This window comes from Rhinopithecus roxellana, chromosome 12, assembly GCF_007565055.1.
Source record: "Rhinopithecus roxellana isolate Shanxi Qingling chromosome 12, ASM756505v1, whole genome shotgun sequence".
NCBI classification, from domain to species: Eukaryota; Metazoa; Chordata; class Mammalia; order Primates; family Cercopithecidae; genus Rhinopithecus; species Rhinopithecus roxellana.
In genome coordinates this window covers 93994872-94002669 of record NC_044560.1, presented here as the reverse complement: position 1 = coordinate 94002669, position 7798 = coordinate 93994872, and positions in this window count along the sequence as shown.

The following is a 7798-nucleotide window of genomic DNA, read 5'->3' as shown; positions in this document are numbered from 1 at the left end:
GCTAACACGGTGAAACCCCCGTCTCTACTAAAAAATACAAAAAACTAGCCGGGCGAGGTGGCGGGCGCCTGTAGTCCCTCGGGAGGCTGAGGCAAGAGAATGGCATAAACCCGGGAGGCAAGCTGAGATCCGGCCACTGCACTCCAGCCTGGGCCACAGAGCGAGACTCCGTCTCAAAAAAAAAAAAAGAATGGTAGTTCATACCTGTGAATGCTTAGTAGAGTTATTTTAATGCTGAGCAAAAGAAGAGATTGTTCTTCTAGGATATTTCATTTCCAGAAATTCCTTGGGAGTAGGGGGAGCAGGACTTAAGAGAGCTGAAAAAATACCACTCAGATGGGGCAAAGAGGCAGACACTGCCACCTCCTTTCCTCTAAGCTGGAAATGCTGGAAACACCTCAAGTTGTCCCTGTCTCCTCTGTCTCCCTGCTGCCTCTGAAGTCACTGAGAATACTTTTCCCATTGCTCTGGCATATTTTAGGAGTAAACTGGGGAGTTAATGGGATGTTAAACTTTCTACCACTGTGGAGAATGTGTTTTTAGAGGCCAAGTTATAATTAAGGATAATCTCTACATAGATTATCTCCACAAATGGTAATTAGGTTCTGTAGCATCCTGCTAAATTTTTTTGAATGGAGTTTTTGTGTTTTCAGAGAGGTAGGTGTTTGGAGGGAGCTGTCCCTATAAATATACAGAAATACTGTCATGCTAAAAAAAAAAAAAAAAAAAAAGCAGTTTTGGAGCCAAATGACCTGGGGTACCCAACTACCACTTAACCTCTCTGAACTGCCGTTTTCCCTCTACATAATGGAATGATATTTCCTTCCTGTCAGGAGTGTTGTTGAGAAATAATGTATGTAATAGATACTCGGTGTCTTAGTCCACTTTGTGCTGTTACAGCAATACCTTAGATTGGGTTTGTGTGTTTGTGGGGTTTTTTGTTTTATTTTGTTTGTTTTTTTGTTTTTTTGAGACAGGGTCTGGCTCTGTTGCCCAGGCTAGAGTGCAGTGGCATGATCTCGACTCACTGCAACCTCTGCACCTTTGCTTTCTGGCTCAAGCCATCTTCCCACCTCAGCCTCCTGGGTAGCTGGGACCACAGGCATGCACCACCACGCTTGCTAATTTTGTTTTTTTTTCGTAGAGACAGGGTCTGACTTTGTTGCCCAGGCTGGACTCAAACTCCTGAGCTCAAGTGATCCACCCGCCTCAGCCTCCCAAAGTACTGGGATTACAGGGATGAGCCAACATGCCTGGCCTAGATTGGGTAATTTATGAAGAACAGAGATTGGTTTCTTACAGTTCTAGAAGCTGGGATGTCCAGTGTGGAGGGGCCTGCATCTGCTGAGGGCCGTCTTGCTACATCATCCTGTGGCTGAAGGTGAAAGGGCAAGGGAGGGAGAAGGAGACCAAACTTCATCCTTTTATTAGGAACCCACTCCCAAGATAACTAGCCTACTCCAGCAATAAGACAGCATTAATCATTCATGATGGCAGAGCCCTCATAACCTAATCATCTCTTGATGTTTCCACCTCTTACCACTGTTGCATTGGGGATTATTTCTAACACATGAACTTTGGGGGACACATTCCAACCATAGCACTCAGAAAATGTTACTTCCCTTTCCAGCCACCTTTCAGATTGTTTCATGGGAAATGTTTTCAGATTGCACATAACCAGGAAAGACATGATCATTGTGTGGAAAGATTCTTAGTTGGGAACTGCTTGTATTAACATCTCTCAGCCTTGAGTATATTCTTCTCCTGGAGAAACACTCTATAGGGCACAGTTTTTCAAATTGCAAGTGGTTGTAAAATCAGTTTAGTAAATTATGACCAGTGTTTCTTTTCAATGAAATAAATTAGAAAATACCACATGTGGGGCCGGGCACGGTGGCTCATGCCTATGATCCCAGCACGTTGGGAGGCCAAGGAGGGCAGATCACGAGGTCAGGAAATCGAGACCATTCTGGCTAACACAGTGAAACCCTGTCTGTACTAAAAATACAAAAAAAAATTAGCTGGGCGTAGTGGCAGGTGCCTGTAATCCCAGCTACTCAGGAGGCTGAGGCAGGAGAATGGTGTGAACCTGGGAGGTGGAGTTTGCAGTGAGTGGAGATCGCGCTACTGCACTCCAGCCTGGGCGACAGAGCAAGACTCAAAAAAGAACAACTACCACATGTGGTAAGGATATTGTTTGGTGAAACTTTTGTTTTAGGCTTACATACACATGAATGTGTATACTGCATTTGATGTAAAAATTATTCCTTACTGTGGGTTGTGGTAAAAAAAAAAACAAAAAATTGAGATACAAGAGGATACCTGAACCAAGAGAGCAATGGGTCATCTTTGTATTCCCCTTCCCTTTTTTTCTCCCCCGCTCTTTGAGTCAGGGTCTTGCTCTATCACCCAGGCTGGAGTGCAAGTGGTACAGTCACAGCTCACTGCAGCCTTGAACTCCTGGGCTCAAGCGATCCTCCTACCTCAGTCTCCCAAGTAACTAGGACTACAGATGTGTATCACCACACCCAGCTAATTTTTTAAAATATTTTTGTAAAGATGGGTACTCACCACATTGCCTAGGCTGGTCTTAAACTCCTGGTCTCCCAAATGCTAGGATTACAGGCATAAGCCACCATACCTGGCCTTTTATTCACATTTTAGAAAGAAAAAGATTTATCTTCTACCTCTAAGAAATACCAGGGTAAGGGGTCCGGAAGCCATTGTGTCCATAATTGGAATAACGTTGAATGCTAAGGGTCTTATAAATATAGTCAAAGAAAACTAGGAACACATCATCTCTGCTTACCTGCCCAGAATTCCTTCATGCTGATGTGGTCCATCCCCAGTTTCTCAGAGGTACAGAGATATTTTTGAAGCCTTATATCTAAAACCAATAATGACAACACTGACTTTGGAAGTCAAGCTGCCTGGGTTTGACGCTAAGATCCACTACTTGGTAATTGTGTGGGCAAGTGTTAATCTCCCTAAGTCAATGATTTTTTTTTTTTTTTTTTTTTTTTTTTTTTTTGAGACAGAGTCTTGCTCTGTCACCCAGGCTAGAGTACAGTGGCACTATCTCGGCTCTGCCTCCTGCGTTCAAGCGATTCTCCTGCCTCAGCCTCGTGAGCAGCTGGGATTACAGGCGCCTGCCACCACGCCTGATTAATTTTTGTATTTTTAATAGAGCTAGGGTTTCACTATGTTGGTCAGACTGGTCTCGAACTCCTGACCTCAAGTGATGCGCCCACCTCAACCTCCGAAAGTGCTGGGATTACAGGCATGAGCCACTGTGCCTGGCCCCCAAGTCAATAATTCTTAAGGTTTTTGGTCTCAGGGTTTTTTAATTAAAGGCTTGTTGTATATATCATATTTGCTTTATTAGAAATTAAAAGTAAGGCCGGGCGCAGTGGCTCAAGCCTGTAATCCCAGCACTTTGGGAGGCCGAGACGGGCGGATCACGAGGTCAGGAGATCGAGACCATCCTGGCTAACACGGTGAAACCCCGTCTCTACTAAAAAAATTCAAAAAACTAGCTGGGCGAGGTGGCGGGCACCTGTAGTCCCAGCTACTCGGAAGGCTGAGGCAGGAGAATGGCATAAACCCGGGAGGCGGAGCTTGCAGTGAGCTGAGAACCGGCCACTGCACTCCAGCCGGGGCGACAGAGTGAGACTCCGTCTCAAAAAAAAAAAAAAAAAAAGACATTAAAAGTTTAAAAAATATTTACTAATTCATTAAAAGTGATAACCCTTATAGGATAACACAATAACATTTTTGTGAAAAAAAATTCAAAAATAATCATTTAGTGAGAAGAGTGGCATTGTTTCACATTTTTGCAAATCTCTTTAATATCCAGCATAATGGAAAAAAGCTGAATTCTCATATCTGCTTCTGTATACTGGATTCTCATCTTGTTTTGGTTGAAATATATGAAGAAAATGCGGCCTCACATTGATATGTAGTTAGAAAAGGGAAGGGTATTTTAATAGCCTTTTATGATCATTGTAGATAAGCTTTACTACTATACCAAAACTCAGCGAGTGGTGGTTTCTTAAAGGTTAGTTGCAATATAGAATCTGATAGCACGTTAGTGATCTTTTTGTACTCTGTTACATTAAAATCCTTTGGTCTTTGAATCTTTCCCTATGAACAGATCTTTCACCCATGCATGATTTTGTAACATCATGCACTGATCATTTAGAAAATACTGGTTCGCTGAGTTATGTGAATTTTCTAAATGTTACCACGTTGCATTACACAACGTCAGAAATATTTATTCATTAATATCCACACTGATCTCACCAGAAAAGTCTGAGTATTGGAAAATGTCAAATGCCCAGTGACAGAGTTTGGATACAAGTTTTCTAAAATTCTGCTTTTCACTTGGAAGCTCAAATTTTATCCTTGGCAACAAAAACTATTTCTTGAAGCAATAGGCTGTCTCCCTTTATATTTTCAGAAAGACAAGTCTGAGCAACCCTAGTTTGTCAATCATCTTTTGGTGTTTCATAAGAAAAGAAGTGAGTTCAGCTCAAACTCAAACCAGTGCTTTTCCTCCAGAAAAACATCATCACTGCAGTATGCAGCAGGAATGTTCTACGTGTGCTTTCCATTTAATTCCACAGAATATTAAAAAGATGTGTACTCGGCCAGGCACGGTGGCTCACACCTGTAATCCCGGCACTTTGGGAGGCCAAGGCAGGTGGATCACCCGAGGTCAGGAGTTCAAGACCAGCCTGACCAGCATGGTAAAACCCCATCTCTACTAAAAATACAAAAAATTAGCGGGCTGTGGTGGCAGGTGCCTGTAATCCCCGCTACTTGGGAGGCTGAGGCAGGAGAATCACTTGAACCCAGGAGGCAGAGGTTACAGTGAGCCAAGATCACACCATTGCACTCCAGCCCACGTGACAAGAGCAAACTCCACCTCAAAAAAAAAAAAAAAAAAAAAAAAAAATTTACTCAAGGGTAAAGGTTTAATAAAATTAATACTTTTTACTAGTTCATCATGACATTCTTGAGTTTTTTGTTTTTTACTGTGAGCCTGCAGCAGTGAAAAGCACAGTAACTAGCAGTACCGTTTAGGACCACTGCCTTGATCCAAACCAGAATGCCAGGCATGTTGCCCACCATTGCTTTGCTCCATTGGCAAAAATGTCAACAGAGTGACATTTCAGTCCCAGTTTTAGGATTAAGAAAACACGGTGGCTCACGCCTGTAATCCCAGTACTTTGGGAGGCCGGGTGGATCACAAGGTCAGGAGATTGAGACCATCTTGGCTAATACGGTGAAACCACATCTATACTAAAAATACAAAAAAAAAAAAAAAATTCCAGGCATGGTGGCGGGCACCTGTAGTCCCAGCTACCTGGGAGGCTGAGGCAGGAGAATGGCGTGAACCCAGGAGGCAGAGCTTGCAGTGAACTGAGATCATGCCACTGCACTCCAGCCTGGGCAACAGAGTGAAACTCCATCTCAAAAAAAAAAAAAAAAAAAAAAAAATTTGACCCTGAAAGGGTCTCAGGAACCCTAGGGGTCCACAGACCACACTTTGAGAACTGCTGACCTAAAACCTGTGATCAGCGCCGGGCGCGGTGGCTCAAGCCTGTAATCCCAGCACTTTGGGAGGCTGAGACGGGCGGATCACAAGGTCAGGAGATTGAGACCATCCTGGCTAACACGGTGAAACCCCGTCTCTACTAAAAAGTACAAAAAACTAGCCGGGCGAGGTGGCGGGCGCCTGTAGTCCCAGCTACTCAGGAGGCTGAGGCAGGAGAATGGCGTAAACCCGGGAGGCGGAGCTTGGAGTGAGCCGAGATCACGCCACTGCACTCCAGCCTGGGTGACAGAGTGAGACTCCGTCTCAAAAAAAAAAAAAAAAAAAAAAAACCTGTGATCACCTACCTCATTGGATTGTTTAGGGGATTATGTAAAATAGTAAAATTCAAGGAATGGTTCCTGCCACATAGTAAGTTATATGGTATAATATAGTAAGCGTTATACATTTACTGTACATAGTAAATGTTAACTATTACAACTATTATAAATTAAAATATGTATATATGGGAAGAGAAGAAGGCTAGAGGGGACGGAAAGCCATCTAACATTTATTTAACATATTTTATATGCCATTCATTATTCTAGGTGTTTTACGTTCATCCACATAAAACATCATGTTGTTCAATCCACAAAAGAACCCTGAAAAGAAGTAAATCCTCCATTTTACAGATAAGAAAATAGGCTTAGAGAGATTAAACGTTTTATTCAAGGTCACAGGGCTAAAAGAGTAGCAGATTCTCAGTCACTTGATTCTGCTTATCAGACACAGGAGTAGGACTTCAGGTTAGGAAGAAGGGACTAGAAGTTGACCAGGAGGGAGATCTATACTCTCTCTCAAGTTTAGGACAAAGAGAACTGCCTAAACCCCGCTGGCTTCATGTATTCATTTGAGAAGTGCAGATTTTAAAGTCTCGGCCTCCTCCCTTGTTCCTAAGAGGAAGCCCAAGAAGAGACATTCTGTTTTAGAAAACCACTGTCTGAGGAAGTGAAGGCACTGAATGAGTAGCCTTAGTATCTGACACCCTGAAGCCCATATGGAAGTATAACCATACTCTCAGAGAGGTGCAAGGAAGCATAGATCCCTCTGTTAACCAGCTGTCAGCTGACCTGTAACTATCCTAGTGTCATTAACCTACACAAAAACTGGAGGCAATTAAGTATGAATTATTGCTGTTACAATCAAGCCATAATTTACACATCCAAATGGGTATTTTACTTTTCAAAGCTGTCCTCCTGGGGGTCTGTATATTTAACTCTGCTGCTTCACTTAAAATGGACATGGAAATTCTCTTTCAGAATTGCATCTTCTTCCTTTCAACATAGTTTCAAATTTTAGAAGCAGCCACAAGTCGTTTGAGTTCAAATATGATACCTAATTTGATTTAAGAATAGAACATAATTGGCTAATCTCAAATGTTAGGTTTTTGGAAAGAATTTAGTCAGTTCAGAATAAAACATGTTTTTCGCTTTTTGGCGTTGTTGAGCACCTATTTAGTCAGGCATTGTTACAGCTGCTTGGTCCTTAAGAATTTATGTGAAGACCATTTTCAAACTGGAGTTCCTAAAATGCTTTGATTAAGGGGAGCATCACATTGAAATGAATGTAGAGCATTGAAGGACATAGTATTGAAATGTCTAAGCCCGTGTATATTTGTAAAATTCTTACCACATTATAGTAACCTTGTATGTAACTTACTAGAATCCACAACTAAATCAATTCACATACAAAGTGAACATTTCTGAGTGTCAGGCACTATGGCAGATAGCAAAAATACAAAACCTAAACTGAAGGAGATAAAAAGTCATGGAACACAGGCAAATCCATCTAACTAGGAACATATGAATGATTTAACAGGAAGGCACTATCTATTCTGTTACAGCCAAATAAAAAAAAGTTTTTATTTTTAAACATCTAATTTGAGACTAGATGTATATTTACCACATGCATTGTTCTGGAAACTTAAAAAAGTTATATCCAGGGTAGAAGGTGTTCTGGCACAGTCTCTGAGGGTGGAGCAGAACCAGCCATCAATCCTTTTTTCCACCATCTGGGAGGTGGAATGTCTGTCTACACTGGGGGTTCAGTGGACCTAAGTTCTCGGTGAGGTACAACTTTGCCATACAGTACTGTTTATTTCTATTTGATTTGGATTTTAGAATATGAAGTGGCATCTGAATAGCTAGAATTTAGTAGTTTCTAGCGTAGGAAAGGAAATCCACACGAGATCCTGCAAGCCAG